Here is a 22,590-nt window from a genome sequence, read left to right as displayed (position 1 = left end):
TGTCTACTCGAGCTATCATTTTGTTTATCCATTTTGAGACTGCCCAAAACTTCCTGAGTGCAAAAAGCCTCTTCTTGGACCATTAATTCTTTTGACTTTGGATTCTATTTCACTTATGTTAATACTGGCACATCTGTTTCTTGGTGTTAGCATTTCCTTAGTTAACCCATCTTTTTCATCCGTTTATTTTGCAATGTTCTGTGTCTTCTTTTTTATGTGTCCTTTTTAAACAACATTTAGCTGAATCTTACCCAGTGTGAGATTTGCTACCTTTGATGGAGACTTCAGCCAAATCACATGAAACTCTGAGCATTGGAGTATTTTGACTTATTATGTCCATGTACTTGTACTTTTTACTTACTATACTTTTTTTTTAATTTTAGAGAGAGAACATAAGCAAGGGAGAGAGTCAAGAGGAGAGATAGAGAGAGAGGGAGAAAGAGAGGGAGAGAGAGAGAGAGGGAGAGAGACAGAGACAGAGAGAGAAAATCTCAAGGAGGCTCAGCCCTAAGTGTGGACTCCACCCCACCGGGCTCAACTCCACAACTCTAGGATCATGGTCGGAGCTGAAATCAAGAGTTGGACACTCAACCGACTGAGCTCCAGCTGCTCCACTATACTTTCCTGTTGTTTCTATTCTTCCTTTTATTCCTTACTTTTGCTAGATTAATCCAAATGTCAGGTGTTGTGTTTCCTTTTTTTTTTTTTCTTTTAGCAGTTTGCAATTTATATATCTTTTTTCTATTCTTCTGGGATTTAATTTTTTTTTCAGCAGAAAAAAGAAGACAGTTTTATTTCCAATGATGTGTGATTGTCAACAGATAACTACTTTATCTTACCCTTTTTTGTTGTGGTTGTTGTTACTTTTAATTTTAATTAAATGTAAGTTACATGATATTTTCTCCTTGTGAAAAACTAACACTATAGGTTTGATCAAATTCCTCTTTAACTACACCCATAGCCCCAGGCCTCTCTCAAAAGGTAATGACTGTATTTACATCTGAAACATATTCTATCAACCTTTTCCATGCATTTCATTATATATATATTTGTGCATATACTTCTGTGTGTGTGTCTATTTGCAAAATAAAAAAAGATGGCATTTTGTTACTCCATTTCTAGAAATTTACCATGAAGAAATAGTTGAATAGGTAGGCAAAGTTATATGTGATAAAAGTTTTCCTAACCATATTAGAAATACTTTTGTTGGGACACCTGGGTAGCTCAGTCGTTTAAGCATCCAACTTCAGCTCAGGTCATGATCTCACGGTTTGTGGGTTTGAGCCCCGCATCGGGTTCTGTGCTGACAGCTCAGAGCCTGGAGCCTGCTTCAGATTCTGTGTCTCCCTCTCTCTCTGCCCCTCCCACACTTAGTGCTCGCTCTCTCTCTCTCAAAAATAAATAAAAACCAAAAAAAATTTTTTTAAAAAGAAATACTTTTGTTTATTGAAAACACCCCACACATCTATCAATAGGGAGTAGGGGATTGCTTAAACAGATTGTGATGCATCCATACTTTATATATAAAAAATGATGTAATAGATTCTTAAATCCATTGACATAAAAAGATGACTTTCTAGTCATATATTCCAAAACAAAGTAAATCTGGTTACAAACACACACACACACACACACACACACACACGCGCGCGCACACACACACACACACACACACAATTGAAATGGTATTTACCAAAATAATACGGTGATTATCTCTGATGGCTGCAATTTCAGATGATTTTACAGTCTTCTTTAATATTTTATATTGATTAAATTTTTCTACAATAAGCATATGCAGATGTTATACTTTGAAACTATTGAAAACCTCATCTGTTAATCCCCCAAAACAAGTTTTACCATAACTACTCCAGGAAAAGTTACCATGTTTATCCAAAGACTTCTCTTCCTCCTTAGTATGTGACCTTGGACACCTGGAAAGTCTATGCCCCAGTTACAGAAGCAGCCTCTAGAAAACTTCAGGAAGCTGAAAGAGGACTATGTAAATATTTAAGTGTCATTTTGCATGTTATTTATATAGTTGCTCAGCTGTCTGTACTTATGTTTTCTGTATCCTCAATGTGTTTTTCTATGTTTTGGCTGAAATAATGTTTTCCTGAGAGAGAATCAGGCTGAAAAGTCCTTCATGTAGAATGTCAAGAGAGCATTTCAGGCAATTGGACATCTAAGCAATTATTTCGACACTGTTAATGAAGATCGATAATTATTTCAAGCACTAATTAGTGCAACTAATGTTCTTGATGTCATTAGTATACCTCACAACAGTTTAAAAATTCCTACATCTGGTTAAACATCTCTCTCATGGGAATAAGCTTGTACAGTTCAATTCCACAATGATTTATTTCTTTACTACCTCCTATTAAACGCCAGGTATCATTGCGGAAATGAGTAGGCTAAGTCACCAAATTCATAGTCAAATGTAGGCTGAATTCAAGCTAATCTAAACTGATCAATATGTGACATCTGATCATTTGCTATTCCTTCTGGAAAAGGAAAGGTGCTGAGCAGGTGCTATGCGTCTCTCTTTTTCACATGGATGATGAACTCAAGGCCAGTCTCGACTCTCTAAGAGGGTAGAAAGAATCTCAGGGAGAGCTTCTCCCCCATTTTAAAGATTTAAAGGGGAAACAGGCTGAGTCACTGTGGATGTGTATGCAGATGGGCGTAACTTCTACCTGAGTTTTTCTACCTCCAAGAACATAGCTGTTTTTCCTCGAAGTGACTCAGAGTCCATACAAAGAGTTCTCATTTGGGCCACATCAGCCCCTGGGGACTTCACTGAACCAAGCAGGGGAGTGTCGGGGAGGCAGGAGTAAAGGTTGTCAAGGGTTCCTTCGCTTATGCACAACCTTCCTAGGTGGTGACTGTAGATTGTTTGAAAGACAAGCTTGTGCTCAGGGGATGGAGAAATCCAAGTTTTGTGTTTCTTGACCTGTGATGGTACAACCTGGATGCTACTCTAAGCTAATGACACCACCGATCCCTGATCCTACTCTTCGGTGCAGTGGATGTATGTGTGTGTGTGTGTGTGTTGCATATGTGTATATCCACACCCACACAAAGGTATTTTCCATGTCTGTCTTCTATCTCTAGGGATAACTATAGAAACTCTATGATTAGGAATGGATATAGATACTGTGGTTGGAGGAGGCAGGATATCAGGCCCTGTCCTGGCTTGGAGGGGATTCCATAAGACCTACCTGTAACTCCAAGTAATAGGTATAAGCCATTTTGTTTATTTTTTTTTTAATTTTTTAATGTTTATTTTAGAGAGAGACAGACAGAGTGCGAGCAAGGGAGGGGCAGAGAGAGGGAGACACAGAATCTGAAGCAGGCTCCAGGCTCTGAGCTGTCAGCACAGAGCCCGATGCAGGGTTTGAACCCAACAAGCTGTGAGATCATGACCTGAGCTGAAGTCCGACGCTTAACCAACTGAGCCCTAGGCCATTTTATTTTTTTAAGTTTATTTATTTATTTTGAGAGAAAGTGCATGCGCACACTTACACACACACACACACATACACACACACGAGAGAGAGAGAGAGAGAGAGAGAAAGAGACAGAGAGAAAGAGACAGAGAGAAAGAGAAAGAGTGGGGGGGAGGGGCAGAGAGAGAGGGAGAGAGAGAAGCCCATGAAGCCTCCACTCTATCAGCGTAGAGCCGACATGGGGCTTGAACTCACAAACCGTGAGATCATGACCTGAACCGAAATCAACCGACTGAGCCACCCACGTGCCCTGGTATAGGCCATTTTAGAGCAAAGAAAGTCTAAGTGTTACTAATATTATTTTTACACATCTTGGAAAGTCTACAAGCTCTCTACTCCAGCTTCCCATGTTGGATCACTCTATCAGTCATAAGGCAGGGTCAAAGCTGGAGCTCCTGGCACTCAGTGAGGGGCAGAGCATGTGCTACAGACCTAGAGGAGAAGCATGGGTCTCCAAATCACTGTAGCATCGTAGTTAGGTTTCCACAGCCCTTTCCAGTTTTGTTTTGTTTTTTTCCAAAATAAGAGACCACTCTCCCCATTTTGCAGATGCAAAAAACAAGGGCCAGACTTTGCAGCCACACAAAGCGTTCGTGACTCGGCCAGTGCTCAGAGCTCAAGGGAAACCACTGAAAAGAGAGACCATGACAACAAAAGCTGTCTCCTCCATTCTCACTTCAATCTGTGGGCAAAGAAACCACAACACTCTTCCTGTCAGAAGGTTCCAACTCGTTCTTCTCTCTCCTCATCTAGCCCAAGCCAAACTTCCAGTTCCCTTCCCACGACATTAGATTCTCAACCTTCTTCCTCATCATCTTCAAGTGTGTTCCGTGAAATAAAATGAACAGAGAGGGATCTTGTTAGTGGAGCAGTGGTGTGGGCAGGGGCCCTTCCTTCACAGAAAGTGAGGACAAAACAAAACAAAATCTACAGGTCCAGGAGTTCAGATTCTAGACCCGTGTGGTCTGGTGCAGTAGCCACTAGCCACGTGCAGCTGTTGAGCACTTGAGATGTGCCAAGGGCAGCAGAAAGACAAAATGTTTTCTTTCAATTAATTTTAATTACACTTAAGTCTTGAAACTGACCATTCAATTCAGTTATTGGACAGCATAAGTAGGTATGAAGCAACTGAGATTTGTTACTTCTTCAACCATAAACATTCTGAACTCTAATTGCAGATCAAGTATTTCCAGTGAAAATGGTAGTGTCTAAACTCTGAAGTGCTAGAGTTTGAAATACACACCAGAGTTGGAAACTTTGCAGGAACAAGACGCAAAATATCTCATTAATAATTTTTATACGGATGTATGTTGAAATGAACATACTTTAGATCTATTGCATTCAATAAAGTTATATCATTAAAATTAATTTCACCTGATTCTTCTTTTTACGTTTTTAAATGTTGCTACTGGGAAATTTTAAATTGCATATCATATTTCTATGGGTTCTCTGCTCTAGATGTTTAATGTTCCTGGGGATAGTGCTGGAGAGGGTATATCCTGGCCCAGAGTCTCATTTATCACTTGCCCTCTCATATTGCTACAATGTCCCTCCAGAACACTTTCCAGCCCCCTCTCTGAATTAGTGGTTTCATGTTACTAACACTGGGAACATGCAGTTCCCTTCACCCTTACCCTACCGACAGTATTCTCTCTCCTTAATCCTGCTCCACCGTTGCCTCCTCTGCCTGGCTTTGGAAAACCCATTTCTACTACGAAGAGCTCTCCTGTCCCTCCCCATTTCAGTCTTTTCCTTTAACAGCACCTTCCCTGACTTTTTTCTGACGATCTCTGTCTCTTAAAATAGCTTCATTAGAGGTGAAGGTCTTCATGAGAGGTTGGCTTCATTAGAGGTCTTGGAAGAAGGTCAGAAGGAGAGGCCGTCATCGTCTGTGTTTGTAAGGTCTCTCTGTGGCCACATTTCTCCACCTTCCCTCCCTAACGCTGGTGCCAGATGTTCACGCCCCTCTGTCTTTACTCCCTTTTCTTCATTCTAACCCTTTCTCTCTGACCCTACACCTCAGGTAGGATTTCTGTAAAACAGGCTCTGCCTGGAGATGGAGATCTGCAGGTAGGAGGTCTATTGGAAAGTAGCCTTGGGAACAATACTTGTAAGAAAGCGAGAAAACGAAGCTAGAGAATCAACTTGAACTGAGATGCAGTTTCCACAGAAGCCTCAGCTGATGCCTTGGGGAGCCCAGGAGCTACAATAACCCTTTAGGGTCCTCTGGTATGAAAGCAAACGGATGTGCCTTTGTATCCCTGCATTAACCGATTGGGCCAAATGGCCCCATGGAGGGGCAATCTGGCTTACAGTCCCCACTACTGAAATGACCCTCTCCAAAGACTCCCAAAGATCTCCTCATTTCTAAGTCTAATCCCGTTTTCTTGGGCACCTTCCCTTTGGTGTCCCTGTAGCATAGGCTCCTATGGAACGTGCCCTCTTCTCCTGGATCTGGGTGTCCTGCACAGTGCTGACCCTCCTGGATGGCATCAGTCTCTTTCCCTGGCTCCTTTTCCAGTGTCCACCTGGGCTCTGTCCTCAGCCAGGCCCTCTCTACACTGTCCAACCTCCCTCCATCTTGTCTTCACTCAGCTTTACATCACCCAGAGTTTGCTCTCAGACTTCCACACTCATAGCACTACCATGGTCCTTCTTTGGATCCCTTTCTACCCCTCCATCTACAGCACACACAGCAAGCTCTGTAGAAACCCCACCCACCGCATCTTCCACATTCATCCCCATTTCAGGTCTTCTTCTCACAGGGACCCGTCGGCTCTGCGGATGTTTCTCCACTGCCATTGCCTTGGTCAGCAATCCCTGCCTCCAATGTCTTCCCTGACCTAGCACCCTGGTAAATGGGTAACCTTGATCACAGCAGTCAAGTTCCAGAAGCACATCGTTGGATAAGGAGGGGCCTTTGTAGCTTTGAGAAATAATATATGCTCCACGCAAGAACAGAGCCAGTGAGAGGCAGCTTTGCACCTGTTCTCAGCCAGGGCCCAGCCAGGGCCGTGTGTCCCCCCTTCCTCTTTCCTCCAGTCTAGGAAGAGGTCTTGGTCCTCCCTGGGCCGAGGAAACATAAAGCCTATGGTCCACAGGACTCTCACTGGGACAGGGCAGTTTTGGGAACCTTCCTTATGCACAAAGGATCTGCCAAGGGAGAGGGGCGGCTCTTTTAGATCAGAGGGGCTTGTGCCTAGAGTCCCTGGGAGCGCGCACAGGCCAATTTCTCCCAGGACGGGAGCCATGGACTAACCTAGGGGAAAGCAAGAGCGGAGAAAGGGCCTAGGGCGGGAGGGGGCGCGGGGGAGCTTCGGGCAGATGGGAGGTTTGCGAGTCGCCCCTCCCCGCGAGGATCCCCGGGCAACCACACAGCTGCCCCTAACTCCGACTTAATTGGCTCTGTGAGCTCCGAATTGAAGACGGGCCAACCTGCAAACAAAGACGCGGCCCAGCTCAGGGCTTCTGGGCGAGGCCCGCCCGGCTGGGAGCAACGGAGCCTGGGAATCCGAGCGGGGCGAGCCGGGAGGGTGGGCGCTCGGGAAGCGGGGCGGGGCGGGACGGCAGGAAGTGCCCGGGGTGCTGGGCCGGAGCCTGGCTGCCCGCACCCTGACCCTCTCCGGGTGGGAGAGCCCGCAGCGCGGCGGGGTCAGAGGCTCCGGGTCCGGTCGCTGCGTGAGGAGCCCCGCTGCGGGAGGCCGGGTAAGTGCCGGGGGCGGCAGAGAAGCGCGCGTGGCTCGGGGGTGGGTGGGGGGGGGGAAGGACGCGCGGGGACCAGGGGCCCGGGCAGGCCCGCAGCGCCCCAGCCCCGCGGGGAGGAGGTGCCCCCACCTCCCTACCCGCGTCCCCGCCGCCGTTCTAAGCCGGAAGGTGGCGGGGCCTGGGCTGGCGGGGGCGAGCAGACTCTGGATGCGGGTGGGGGCAGGGTGCCTCGGGTCCCTCGGGATGGGCGCGTGCACGCACTGGGGTCCGCGTTTGTGTCCGTAATCATACTGTCCAGCGTGCCTTTCTGCACTTAAGACCCTGAGAGGGAACTCTGGGCTTCTGAGTGCCTCGTGCGCCCAGTGTGCTCAGTGCGTGTCTGTCTCTCTTCAAAATGTCATTCTCTTTGTCCACCTGAATTCTGGTAGCTGGCTGTTACGCATAAGCCCGGGTGACCGATCCAGAATAATCCTAGCTACAGTTGTATGGAGCTGGGCCCCGTACCCCGTGCAAAACGGAGTTTGCTACATGCTAGCTTGCTACATGCTAGCAGCTGGTGTGTCTTATGCATGCACAGGTCTGTCCCTACCGCAGATTGTCCATGAGTCCCATGGGCGCAAAGCCGCGTATTTGTGGGGACACGGCCCTGCAGGCCCTGTCACCTGTGTTTGCCCGTCCACTCCTGCAGGCGCAGTTGCCTGGTTTGATAGGGGACAAAGGAGGATGTGGATAGTTCCAGGGTACATTGTTTTCACCAGTGATGTGTGCAGTGTTGACAAGTGTGAACTGGCTGGAAAATATGAAAGGGAGGAGGGGTCAGTCTGCTGGGGCAAAAGAGCATCTCAACTTGGGTCTGAATTGCTCTCGATCTCTCCAGCACACATTATGAGGCAGGGGTGGCTCTGAGAGAAAAGGCAGCCTCTAGAAACACTCCTGAGTACACTCCCCCAAGGCATAAGATGTAGATGGAAAGGTGGGAGAGAGAATGAGGGTGGATACTCTGTTTAATTTGTGAGCAGCTTGATGATAGCTACTTTTGGGGTCTGGAGCCCCGGGTTTGCATCAGAATTCAGTGGTGGTTACTATGTCACTAGCAATGTTCCCTGCACAGGTTGCTTTGGGTCTCAGTTGCTTTGTGTGCAAAATGGGACTAATAACTAATGCTGTCCTCCCTACCTCGTGAGGTGACCCGGGGCTCATTTTGGCTGATGCCTCCACGAGTACTGGGACAGCTTTAGTTCCCGAGGGTGCAGGGCAAACACTCTGAGACTTGGGGAACACTCTGAGAGCCTGGAGCTGTTTGGCTGGGGGTAGGAGAGGGAGCCATTTGCATGCTGCTTCCCCTGATGTTCAGCATCATAGGAGCGTGTGCCTGGAGCTCGGCTTTGGACTCTTGGTGTGTGAGATACCTACAGACCTGTGTGTGGTGCCGGAGGTTTGTGTGAATGCCTTCTCCAAGAAGAAAACTGGCTTGGCTGGTCTTTAAATCATTTGACCCTACAGCAGCTTGACTTTCCAGATAGCCTTCCTCCAGGTGAGCCTCCATCTTGCCAACAACAGAAGCAGTAAAGAGCGCATTCCAGTTTGCAACCGGGAGATAGGAGGGGAGGAAACTTCCCCAACCAAGGTCATGGGTCTGGAATGCCAACTGCATGGTGCTGTCTGCTGGGGTACAGCGCTCCCAGGCTCTGACTGGCTGAGGAGGGCTGAGAGAGTGCCAAGAGTCATAACAGAGGGTCCTGAACACCAGGGCACGGTTGATGGTCTGTGGTCACTTAGATATCCCCTGTCACAGAAACTTATTTGCATGCAGTGGCTATTTAGTAATCAATGTGGAGGGAGAGAGCCCTGGAAACCCAGAGTCAAGTACTGGCCCAGGCTTCTGACCTGATGGGTGACCTGGAAAAAGTCACTTCACCTTTTTGGGTCTGCTTTTTCATTGGTCAAAATCAGGACAGCTTTCCAGATTCTTGTTCTGACTATCAGCTCACGTTTCACTTCCTCAGACAGGCCTTTTCCAAACCTGCCGTCTAAAGTAGCCTCCCCCTGGCCTGCAGTCACATTGCCCTAGTCCGTAACACTTTCTGTGTTCTGAACTTAGCTCTGCTATAGCTAGCCCCCCAGGGAGATTCGGGAAAGCAGGGGCTTCCCCTGTCCTGTTTCCTGCTGGCTCGCCAGCACCCGGAACATAGTAGGTGCTTGAGAAGCATTGTGCCAGTGAGCAAATAACTTAGTAAGCAAGGAATGGCAGCCAGCTTTTCATATTGTGCTCCGTGGAGCTTTTGAGGGAGGAGCAAGCCCCGTGAGCAGGGCCATGGGTCCCTCACTGCAACAGCTGGGGGTTAATTTGAGTTACGGGCTGCCTTCCAGGTAGGATTTCCTTTGAAGGAAGGACCCTCCCACTAAAATAAAACTGGGGAACCATTGTAGTGGAAGACTCCTGGGTGCCTTTGCAACTCCAGCTTGAAATGATAGTAGTGCATCTTGAAGTCATGCCCTCGGTTCAGACACTCAGCTCCCACATGTCATTTCTGCCTGGCCAGGGAAAGTATCACAGGGCTCTTTGTTTTGCAGCCGGTTAATTTCCTGACTTCTTGGACAAGGTTAATATGAAAATGACTTTGCACACAGTACGGCAGCACAGGGCGTGTGGGAACTCTGAACCGTGTGTGAGATGAGCAGGGGCGGCACCGAGTGCTGCAGAGTGGATAAGCCACCCTCTGATATTTGAGAGCTACCTGTTCAGGGTGACCGTGTCTATCACTGTCCTCCCAGGCAGGCTGCCCAGATGTGCCTCCTGCCCAGCAGATGTCCACTCAGTGTGGCTTGTCTTGAGTAGTTGGCAGTGGACAGGAGCCCTCTCCCTGAGTGATTCCTGACCCTAGAAGATGGCGACATGACAGTGCGCCCCGACCCATACTTAACAGCAGCCCTGTCAGCCCCAAGTAAAACAGCCTCTCCTGCTGTCTCTTCCTGTAGATATGTTTGCGGATGGCATTGAGACTCCCGTGTCCAGCACTGCGCCTGGGTTTTGGGGATAGAACATATGTTTACCGCAACCTTTATTAATTCTCATGGGAGTTAGTATACCACATGTATACTGTGATATTATGTAACACATAATGTTATATATAATTATGTAAGATATATTAATGTTGTATAGTATATAATATATAATACAATGTGTGCTATATATTGTATATTAATATATATGTTATATAACTATATTACATATTATAGTATATACTATTAGTGTCGTATATACTATAGTGCTATTACTATTATATATGTGGTATATAGTACATTACTATACTAATATATAGTATATTATAGTAATATATAGTATAAGACATGTAGTACTATAAATAGTATCTAATAGTAATAGTACATATAGTATATAATAGTATATACTAATAGTATATAACATATAGTAGTAGTATATATTAATAGCACACCCATTGAGGGAGAAGGAGGTTCAGCTGTTTTGTTGGGTTGTTTTGGGAAGGCAGTTGAGGGAGACTACAGAGAGAGGTGGAGGGAGGAGATAGAACCCACTGTTAATTCCTTTGGACCATTGACCTTGCTTCTTGTGGACGTCCCTGCTCTAACAGACTCCTGTGGGCTCCTGGTTTCATGAGGTTTGTACTTACAAGGAGGGTGTGCTGTCTGCTGCCCCGGTTGAGGGCAGGGCTTATCAATATGCACATATTCACCTGGTGCCTATTATGAGCCTCCAGGCCTGCCAATACCTAACCTCCAGGCATCTAGTTGTTGAGGAGATTGAAGTCACCCCTGGGGAAGAGAGGAGAAAACAGCTTAGTGCAAACTGCTTGGCGTGGAGCTCACCCAAGCCACAGCTGGAGCTCAGGGAAGGGAAGGAAAACCGGTATAAGGGAGGGAGCGGTGGAGGGCAGAGAGCCCAGCTCTGGATCCGAGGCTCCAGCCTGGAATCCCAGCCCTTCCCCTTCCTACTGGGTGACCTTCCCTGTGTTATGTGACCTCACTGAGGTTCAGTTTTTCTCATCTGCCCACCAAAGAAAGAATCTCTAACTCCTGGCTGGCCTGGGTAGGGATGGCTGAGTTAGGCCTGGAAAGCTCAAGTTCATAGAGGGGCACAGAGTGTGTGGGCTGCCCAGGGTGAGCACGTGGCACAAGGGTCTTTTTGACAAGGGGTCGACCAGGTGGTAACTGCTGCCCCGTGCTTTCAAACCCTGATCTTGCATGCAGGTCACGGGGGATGGGAGGGGAATGGTCCCCCCACCACCGGGCCAGCCAAGCCCCCAATTCCTCCTCTGGGCGCCTTCCCCACTGGGACATTCTACTCTCCACACACAACTGCGGGCAGGATGTAGCTGGATTTTCAGCGGCTCCCTCCCACCTCACTGCCCTGAGTAACTATCAGGCCCTTCTTAAAGGCTTAAGGAGTTTTACTGCAAAATGCCAAGAATTTAAGAATCGAGGATATTACAGAGGTTCAGGAAATGTTAAAGGAAATTGCTCTGACATTCCCTGATCTGGTTTGAAGCAGTAAGTTTTGAAATAGAGTTCCCTGACCCTCTTTGATGGCAGCAGGTGAGAGCCTGCAGTTTTTCTCACCGGTGTCCTGACTCACAGTTTCTTCTTTTTTGAACAGGGAGCTCACGTTCTGAAAGATTCATGTGAGCCAAACTTCAGTATAAATGAAAATGTGTTTCTCCACCGGAAACAATTAATCAAAGACCATCAAACTGATAGTGATTGCACTACGCAGTGCAATGAGCCTCCAGGCCAGCCAATACCTAACCTCCAAGCATCTAGTTGTTGAGGAGATTGAAGTCACCTCCGGGAAGAGAGGAGAAAACAGCTTAGTGCAAACAGCTTAGTTATAGAATATAACATATAGTAGTATTATATATTAGTCTCCTTTTCTGCTTTTGTCATTTACATTTTTAAAAGATCAGCCTAGACCATTTAAACCAACAAATTCCAGTATGTTTAAAGGCTCAGAAAAGAACCAAGAACAAGATTGGGCTGGTGTTATCCAGTTTGTCTGAGGTTTGGAACAGATTGTAAAATGATGACAAGTTTTCCATTATCCCGTTCGATCATGCAGATGTGGTAGCTAGCCTCTGAAGGGTTTTCGACAGGTCAAGGTCCATGTTTCCATAAGTGCTTTTAAAATATTGTAAAGACATTTCTCTCTCAGAACCCCCTTCTACAGACACGTACTAGGATTCTGACACTTGGACAACAGTGTCCTATATTTCAGAATTATATTCCTTATTGCTGCTCGAGGATAGAAATTATGTTTGTTGACTTTTTATCCCTGGCAACTAGCACAAAGCTGAGGAAACAGTACGAGTTCAGTAAATGTCCACAAAAACAGTTCTTTTCCGGAGGGAGCTTATCAGTCATCATGAAGACTATGTGCTCAGGGAGAAGTCCAACAACCAGGGCTGGCTACATAATTTGGGGGACCTAGTGCAAAATGAAAATATGGACCTGGGTCAAAAAGCAGACAAAGGTGCCATCGAAAATACTAAAATGTAAAGCGTTTTCCTATCTTCCATGGTCTCTTTCTTGACTTATCATGGTGGGTTTTATTAGCCAGAGATTAAAATTTTAAATGATTAGCATGAATTTAGCTATTCGTCTTTATATTGTATAATGCCAGTTTTAAATGCACGTGTGTAAGCATTTAACTCCTATGTAGAATCACCAAAATCACACAATTCAAATTTCATAGCTCACATTTTATTCTTCTTGGAACACTGGAAATGATGCACAAAATGACCTCAACTGTTTTTATTTCACTTCTTGATACACACACACTAAAAAAATTTTTTTTAATGTTTATTTATTTTTGAGAGAGATAGAACATGAGCAGGGGAGAGGCAGAGAGGGAGACACAGAATCAGAAGCAGGCTCCAGACTCTGAGCTGACAACACAGAGCCTGACATGGGGCTTGAACCCATGAACCGTGAGATCATGACCTGAGCCTAAGTTGGACGCTTAACTGACTGAGCCACCCAGGCGCCCCAGTACCCACACACTCTGTCAGTACACTGTCACATTCTATTTCCAGCCTAAAGGGAAAGGAAGGGTTGAAAGAAAAAGCAACAGTGCGTGGGCTTTTCTTCCAAAAGGTTCATCCTTTTCAGCGCACGTAGATGACTGATGCAGAAAGGACCCCGAGTAGGAAAGGACAGGGTATCGTAGGGTTCCTTGGTTGTTGGTGTTTCTTACATTTGAACCCAGCTCTGGTTCCAGCAGAGACCTTGATCTCCCTGGGCCATCTGTACCTGCTCGTTCTTTCAAAAACCAAACACCTTTTCTTGTACTCACTTTGAGGCTCCTTGAACTCCTCACCTGAAGGATTCCCTGGATTTCTGTGCTCATGGGTGTGAGAAATAAGCCCACTGACCCAATCAAAGGAGGGCTGCCAAGACTCGGAGCACAGTGAAGTGAGGCTTTAATCAACATTCTTGCAATGTTGGACGGGCACACTGGGGGCAATTACAGCAGGCAATTTCCTAGTGTGCAAGTCCCTCCCCTGGTTCCTTATTGGCTGAGTACTACAGAGGTCACAGCCTTACCTTGATGTCACCTCTGCCCATATAAGCAAAAAGTAGTCTGATTGGAACAAATGTACATTCCCTGAGGTGTACATTCCCTGCAGCCACTTCAGGTCATTACGACATGCTCGTTGCAAAGCCCGTGAAAAATAAGCCCAGGAAATGGAGAGGGGAAGAAGAACCAGAAAGTGAGTTGTCTAAGAGTTTGGGACTCCCCTGAGGGTGGGGGGAGTGAGGAGTGGGTTGGTACATATTTCCAATAGGTTGTAAACCTGTTGTTAACTAGACAGTACAGCTTTTTGGTATTTCTGAAAATGAATCATCTCCCTTCTCACATGGTGCATCATGGATCAAATGAGATCAGCAAGGAACAGTGGACGCACACATTGTACATTTCTCTCTGCTTGCATTCATGCCCACCATCCCATAGGGCTTCACTTACAAAACACAATCTCAAAGATGAAAATCATTAAAATTCCAAGATGCTAACAGCAGAGCATTAAATAGAGCTCCAGGCCCTTCTCAGTACAGGGCATTGTGAGTCTGCACAGTTGCCTGTTTGTGGAGTCAGCCCAGGCTTCAACCCTTGACCTTCCATTTGGGTTGCATTTTTAGATGGTGGTCCACTTGGGGTAGAACAAATCCTTTAAATGAGCAGGCCATTCAGGTGCCCTCCAATTCCAGTTAGTAATTTCTATCTTTGGAAAACAGCAAAGGCTTCCATTTCCTTGTCTGGGTCTCCATCCTTCTCCTTTAAATTATTTACATTTTTAAAATGGCTTGGATCATTCACTTGCAGGTTCTGGTGTGTTTGAGGGGCTCAAAAGAAAAGAACACAGGACATGAGAAGTGAGCATAGTCCATTTTGCCTGAGCGTTCAAACACGCCTGAAAGCAAAAAGCTTCTGGGAGTTCTCAGTCTGTTCAAAGATACTGGCTCGCTGTTCCAGGCATGACCATTTTCATACCTGAGCCAAGCAGATGGTTTGCAATGAGGTAAGGGGTGGCTTAGTTACCAAAGGACAAGTTGCTCTTTGGGTGACGGCATGCTTTACACACAGAGAAGCTTTAGGAAAGCCAGGCCTTCCAGAAGAAATAAATCCCACTCTCTGGGGAGAGTGGGGAGAGAGGTGAGGCAGAGAGACAAGAATTCAAGACTAGATGTGCTGTAACAGAATAAAATACTCAGAAAGCAATTCATACTTCCTGATGGCTCAGCAGATAGCTCCGGGCTTTTCACTCTGCTGGAAACCTCAAGTTCGAAGCAAACTAGTACCATGAACTGAAAGAGGAGTTTTTTCCACCTCTTTTTTTTTTTTTTTTTTTTAATATATAAAGACCTATTGGAGGGAGTAGTTCTAGATAGCACAGAAGCCACATTTACATTGTACCTTGAATGCTTTTAAGTTGATCTACCTTCTACCTTGGTGTTCATGTATTGTCCAAATAATGCTAATTGTAAGTAGCAATTTTCATGATCACATTTGATAGTTGCATGACTCACTGCTCTCCAGGGGTCCACAAACTGTTCTGTATGACCTGCAGGCTAAGATTATACATTTAAAAGTCTGAAACCCATGAACAAAACAAAGAGGACTATGCAGCAGAGACCATGTGGGCACAGAGCCTGGTACATTTACTAACTAGTCTTCTAACAAATGGTTTGTAGACCCCCCAGTCCACCCACCTGAGGTTATCAACAGTTCAGGGGCCCCAGAGCACTGAATGGGGGGCACAGGGGCTGGAGGAAGGCCTAGCCTCTGAACCACGGTCTCTGAGGCTCTGCTTTCATTCACCTGGGCTGCAGCCTGGGAAGCAGGATTTTTACAGACTCCTCAGGTGGTTCTAGTGCAGCTAAGGTTGAAAAGCACAGCCCTGGGACAGTTGTTCTCAAAGCAAAGTTCTACAGAATCAATATCTCCCAGCTTGTTAGAACCTCAAAATCCAGTGTAGACTCTGACCTGCTAATTCAGAAACTCCTGGGGGTGGGCCCAGAGATATGTGTTTTAACGAGGCTTCCGGGCCAGTCTGTTGCACCTTGAGTTTGAGAACTCGAAGGCTTGGCCTTTCAAACATGAACCTGCCCAGCTGGGCAGACCTCATGTCACAAGGGCATTGGGTGGAGAGCCCAGGAGGAAGGGGGGAGGCTGGCAAAGGGGCAGCAAGGCCTCCGAGTCTTCACATTGAAATCTAAGGATGGAACATGGCAATGAGAAAGAGTGCAATCTGGCCATTTGTAGCAACATGGATGGAACTTGAGGGTGTTATACTGAGCGAAGTAAGTCAGGCAGAGAAGGACAAATATCATATGTTTGCATGTATAGGAGGATTAGGAGGAACTTAACGGAGGACCATGGGGGAGGGGAAGGGGGGAAATAGTTGAGAGAGGGAGGGAGGCAAACCATGAGAGACTCTTGAATGCTGAGAACTGAGGACTGATGGGTGTGGGGGGAGAGGGAGGGATGGGCATGGAGGAGGGCACTTGTGGGGATGAGCACTGGGTGTTATATGGTAACCAACTTGACAATAAACTAAGAAAAAAAAAAAAAAGAAATCTAAGGCTGGAAATGACTGGAATTGCTTTTACTCACAACTGAGGCTCCCGAAGGTGAAGTGAGCGGCAGGAACCGGAAGTTGACCCAGGATAACACCACTAACAATAACAATCATGAATCCGTCCCTTAGGAAAGTTAACAATAATTGTAGGTTTGAGCTCTGTTTTTCATAACTACATATGTTTGTCTTTTAGTATTTTAACTTACATAAGTTTCCCATTTGGTAAACTCAGGGGTTTAAGCACACTTCTGAACTACTTTGAAATAATTTAAAAACATTTTTTAAATGTTTATTTATATTAGAGAGAGAGATGGACAGAGAGTGAACAGGGGAGAGGCAGAGAGAGAGGGAGACACAATTCGAAGAGGGTTCCAGGCTCTGAGCTATCAGCACAGAGCCTGACTCGGGGCTGGAACTAACGAACCGTGAGATCATGACCTGAGCCGAAGTCAGATGCTCAACTGACTGAGCCACCCAGGTGTCCCTCTTGAAATAATTTAAATAAACATATACATGCATAAGAAGTAGGAACACTATGTTGCTGACCTTCACCCCATAACTGATGGATGAATTCTCTTATCCCAACTGCTCCCTCTAGGGATTCCCACAGGGTCCTCGGCCAAGGTGCTGGCCCTTGAACAATGTAGCATGGGGGGACGTTTATGAGTATGATAGGATTTGCGACTTATTTGGTGGCCTACTATGTGCCAGGCATTGTGTGACGTTTTAACATACACATCTCCTAGAATCATCACAGACTTACAGAGTCAGTGGTATTGTCCCCGTTTTACAGTCATGAATGTTGAGGCACACATAAATTAAAGACCTTCCCCAAATCCCAAAACTAACAGATGGCAGAGCTGGGATTCAAACCCAGGGACATCTGGCCTCAAAATTGGTGAGGGTGGGGAGGCAGGGGAGCTGGCCTCTGATCAGGCATGATGCGGCTTTTCAGTAAATCTAAACTGGATGAGTTTGTGGGCACAGAAAGCAGTTATTCCCTGCTCTCCCCATTCTTTCCCAGTGTCCTGTGCATCCTTGGCGGGAGGTGAGCCCACGCCTGTCAAAGGTTGGATTGCTGATTGCCATCTTAGAAAGAATTCAAGGACCCAAGGCGTGCGGGCAACCAGAGGTAAAGATTCTGTTAGAGTTGTCAAGAACACAGTTGCTACCCACAGAGCTGGCTGGGTCTTTAAATTCTTCCCTCCTCACTTTGGAAGTTAGCAGCCAAAGTGATGTATAAATATTACATACCACACATTATCATCACCATCAATAATAATGAGACATCCTTTTAGAGCTCTTCACACTTCCAAAGCACCGTAGGCTCATTAGTTCCCAGTGTCCTCGTATTAACAGGCTCGGTAACAACCAGAGGCAGTGGGAGCTCAGAGACCATGGCCATTGGCAGCACCGGGGGCCTGCAGTCCTCCCAAAGCCCAGGCACTGGGCTGAGAACCAGGGATAGGCACTTGGGGGCCATCTCTTTTCAGACATGCTCAGGGAGAATGGTGATATAACATCTACCCTCTGGGTCTCTCTGGCCTACAGACGAGAGCAGACTGACTACTCCGTCTTCCAGTCCTGGGACCTGCAGGCAGCTTTCCAAACCTTGGGTAGTGATGCTTGTGGTGATGATGTAATTAGTGCATGGTTAGGGAGCCGATGTGGGCAATATCTAGGGTATTCTGATGCCAAGTCCGTTTCTATAACATCCTCCCTCTACAACTCATGGAACTAAAGTTCTTCCTTCTTTTTTGGAAAGAATTAGGGTAACAGTGTGGGGGTTGTTGGTTAGTTGCCATGCAAGTGCATTATTTCTTTGCCCAGAAAGGTCAGATCTCTTTAAAAAGACACGAATCTGTGTGTTTGGCTCTCCTCCAGGGAGAAGATTCAAATACTTTCCAAGGGGGTTTCTAAGTCCCTAGAAAATACGTTTTCACAGACCTGAGATTTAAAAAAATGGTTTATTTATCAGGGAGCTTAGCGGCTTCTACACTCTCTTCAATAAATTACATCACATTCTGGACTTAAGATCTAACAGATTTATATCCAAGTCCCAAAGTGAAAATTGGAATTTAAATTTGGATGCATAAATGTTCTCTCCCTCACCCTTTTATACATAAGCACACGGTTCTATTGGTCTGTGTGGTGCCGTAGAAAGCAAGCTGAACCAGGTCTGGAAACCTGGATCCCAGCCACAGCTCTGCCTCTTCTGGCCTCCCTAGGGCCCCTGGGCCCCCTGATTCCGTGCCTAACACCAGGCCTTTCTCTTGGGAGTTGATAATCCAGGCCTTGTTTATAACTACCCAAAATAGGAATCTTAACCTTTCTGTTAAGGGAAGTCCTAAACCTCTTTGGGGACCTGCTAAAACCTATGGAACCCCAGCACATAAATGGTAAAAAAAAAAAAAAAAATCATATAATTTCAGGGGCCTCCAACTTAGAACCCCTTGGGAGGTCTTTTAGGCTTATACTCCTAAGTCATGGTGTCCTGCTCCAGAGACAAGATAGGCCCTATTTTGAAAGCAAATGAGAAATTTTACAAATCCTACTCTCTGGGAAATGGGACAAGTTTTGATGTCATTCAGGCTTTTTTTTTCCCCTTCATTTCCTGCTGCCTGGAAGGGAGTGTCTGTGCCTTTCTGATTCCCAATGAGCAGGTGGTGAATGTACTTAAGCACAAAGTAATGTGCGCCATGATGAAGGCTTCTTCAGGGGTCCCTCTCCGCCCAGCCCAGAGCGTCTCTCCTCCAGCCTTGCTGATCCCTGCCAGAACACAGGACATTTGCACTACTCTCTTCGCCTTGATGGTGGCCACTACAGCTGGCGGGGTTGGGAGGAAGCAGGCTGCACACTCAACCAGTGCTGACTGGCCTCAAGGTCACTCTTCCTAGAGTCCTTGCCTGCTTATCTCCATAGGACAGGGGAAGAAACTGGCTCAGGTACATAGGGTGACCTGCCCAAGTTCACACAGCTGGTAAGCGTGACATAATTTTCCCTCCATACGTGTGACAGGCAAAGAAAGCATCAGGGAACCAGGCTCACATCCACCCTCACTCCCCAGCCCCTTCTCCTACCACCAGGGATGCGGGAGGGGAGAAAAGCCCCCTTCCTGCCTGCACTCAGGATCATGCAGAAGCTGCCCCACAAAGGACCCCCCCCCCGAAGTTCACAGGTGTCCTCAGTGGGCTCCAACCAGTGTCATTTCCCTGACGGCTCTCAGAGACTCCAGTTAAGTGAGTAGTGGCTGCAGCTGGGGGTAGGGAGGAGGCTGTTCTTGGCAATTTGCACTCAGCTGGGGATCCCACCCTGGGGGAGGGGGCAGCATAGGGGGCTGGCACATGAGGACTTGGTCCTCTGAGTCAAGCCTGCTGGGAGTCCTTGCTGAGTCTGACAGTCCGGGTCCTCATTGATTTGGAGCCCAGAATGCCTCTCACATCCTCTAGGCTGCTTTGAGTCTTCCACCCTCACCACACACAACGGAGAAGGCACGTCCTGGTCCCTAGGAACAGAAGCCTCCTGGGTCTCCAGCTCCAGTCTGAGCCCTAAAGCCAAGCTTGGGAGGCCCACAGGGCCCAGAGCATCTCCTGCTTCTGTCTGGCTCACTGGAGACTGTGGATATTTGGAGAGTTCTCCCTCTGCTTTAAGAGTCATGGCCACCCAGCCCTCTGGCCTTCTCTAGTTTCTTTCAGGCCCCTGCACCTGGATGTTGACATGGGTTGACATGGGCCACTTGTGGGTAGATGGTGGGATGACAGGGCAGACCTGCTGCTTCCATCCCAACTCTGTGTCTGAGGCAGCAGAGCAGACCTGAGCAGAGAAGGTGGCGTGGCTGGCCTTCTGCCCCGGGTCTGTCTATAGGTGGCAGCCTTTTGGCCTTGGCCTTGTCACGTGGCCTCAGACCCCGAGGCTCAGGTGCAGCTTCCAAAGACCAGCCCAGGCTCAGTTTCCTGAGTTGTATACAGGGTCTGGAAAGCTGACATGGGCAGTGTGAGTTCACACATGTGAGGAGCTGCCTTGCAGAGGAGGGAGAGGAAGCTAGGATCAGTCATCATGCCCCAGTGTCCCTGGGGCCCTAACTGAGAGGCTTCTCAGCTGTGCCAGAAGCCTCCTGGGCACAGGTGTTCTCATCAGCAGCTAGGGGCTGGGTACTAATCAGATGCAGTGGCAGAAACTGGAAGGCAGCCCAGCTCATGTAATGTCCTGGCAGGACCCAGACTAGGGCATGCTCCCGGGAGGCAGGCACCAAGAGCCTGGCAGGAGACAACTCCAGACTGTCTGCAGGCCGGTGGGGGTGGGGGAAGGGAAGGCTCCTCTAGGGCAGCACAGGTTGTGGGTGACAGGTAGACCTGTATTTCAGACCAGGTTGTGTGTGTTTGAATTTCCATCTGTGAAATGGGGATCCTAACATTACCCGCCTCTTAGTTACTATGAGAAGTACTATAATAATTATGTCATCATTATTATAACTGTTACTATTCCCATCATCTGTGCAAGCAAACAGTGAGCAAAGCCCGGAGAGGACAGAAATAGCAAACCACATGGCCACGTACAGGGCTGCTGCCATTCCCCAGGAAGCTTGGGCCCATTTGGCCAGGACAGATGCCATATTGGAAAAATGAGGTGGGGCTGTGGAATAAAATTCGGCAATGCTTCCATAAGCTAAACACGTGACCCAGCAATTGCACGCCTAGGCATTGCCCAGAGGAATTGAAAACAGGTGTCCAAACAAAAATGTGTGCGTGAATGTTCATACCAGCTCTATTCACTATAGAATGGTGGAAACAAAAGGTGGAAACAACCCAAATGTCAATTGACAGATGAATGGTTAAGCAAAAGGTGGTCTATACATACAACTAAATATTATTCAGCTGTAACAAAGAATAAAGTACTAATATGCGCTAGAGCATGGATGAACCTTGAAGACATTACGCAAAGGGAGAGAAGCCAGACGCAGAAAATCACATATCGTATGATTCGTTGATATGAAGTGGTCAGAGTAGGCAAATCCTTAGAGAAGCTCATTAGAGGTTTCCAGAGCTGGGGGGAAGGGGAGTAAGGAGTAGCTGCTTATTGGGTTCAAGTTTTCCATTTGGAGTGATGTAAAGTCCTGAACTAGATAGTGGTGGATGTCCTTAATACCACTGAATTGTACACTTTAAAATGGCTATAATGGGGGGCGCCTGGGGGGCTTAGTCGGTTAAGCGTCCGACTTTCGCTTGGGTCATGATCTCGCGGTTCGTGGATTCGAGCCCTGCGTCGGGCTCTGTGCTAACTGCCAGCTCAGAGCCTGGAGCCTGTTTCAGTCTGTGACTCCCTCTCTCTCTGACCCTCCCCTGCTCGTGCTGTCTCTCTCTCTCTCTCTCTCTCCTAGAAATAAATAAAACATAAAAAATAAAATAAAATAAAATGGCTATAATGGTAAATTTTATGATCCATGTATTTTACCACAATAAAAAAAGGGGGGGAAATGAGATAGAATTGGGGCCAGGTGTGGGTCAGCAGAAGATGAACCATTGATGAAATGAAGGGTTTCTCAGATAATCTCAGAGGTCACTTTCAGTTCTAAAAATATCATGTAAGTCTATGATATAGGAAGTAGATTTCTATGACGTAGGCCCCAGCAGCACTCCCCATGCTTGTTTTGACTGGGGACGAATATGGGGAACAAAATGAAATTAAAACATAAAAAAGCTAATACCCGCATCTTGGTCTCCTAGAGTGCTAAGGCTGGGTTTCTTCATGGTTCCAGCTTCGGGAGGAGTAGCAGAGGGGGAGACACTGTTCAAATGTGCTTGAATGGGGGCGGGGGAGGGGACTTAGCACATCCCTTCATCCAGAGAAGCTACACCTTATCTATTTTATAAGTTAGGTTCTACATACAAATTTGTTTGAAAGCATGTACTGCAAGAACACCAACTTTATCCTAAAGAAACTGAGGCACTGTCCAAGGTGCTGGCGAGTAGTGAGGGGAAATCCTGAATTAAACACGCCCCCACCCCCCCACCCCCCCGACACCTCGGCCTCTGCTTGTCCCCCACATCCATAAATACCATCAGCAGACATTCCTAGCATCCCTTTGGCAGCTTCCAAACAATCACCCTTTGTTTGGGAGTTGTGGGAAGAGAGGACTACCTTTTGTGCCTTCCTCTCCCGGGCTCTAGGAACATACACTCCCCAGGCAACTCCTCCTCATGCCAAGTGTCAGCCTTCCCTTGCGGGTGATGAGCAAGCAGCCCCCGCCTGGACAGAGCCTCGAGCACATG

The 22,590-nt window shown here is 47.0% G+C and overlaps 1 protein-coding gene across 2 annotated transcripts in view; it reads left to right on the top strand.

The window, feature by feature from the left end:
• Positions 1-7,101: 7,101 nt before the first annotated feature.
• The window catches only part of TSPAN11 (tetraspanin 11), a 73,505-nt gene continuing 58,016 nt past the window's right edge, over positions 7,102-22,590 (top strand). For both annotated transcript variants that reach the window (XM_039236379.1, XM_039236378.1), the window contains exon 1: positions 7,102-7,211. The gene's annotated coding sequence lies outside the window, so the exon portion shown is untranslated. The remainder of the gene's footprint in view (positions 7,212-22,590) is intronic.

Source organism: Hyaena hyaena, unplaced genomic scaffold (genome assembly GCF_003009895.1).
Source record: "Hyaena hyaena isolate Hyena2069 unplaced genomic scaffold, ASM300989v1 scaffold_108, whole genome shotgun sequence".
Lineage (NCBI taxonomy): Eukaryota > Metazoa > Chordata > Mammalia > Carnivora > Hyaenidae > Hyaena > Hyaena hyaena.
Note: the sequence above shows the minus strand (reverse complement) of the source record. Positions and strands in the feature narration are given on the sequence as shown.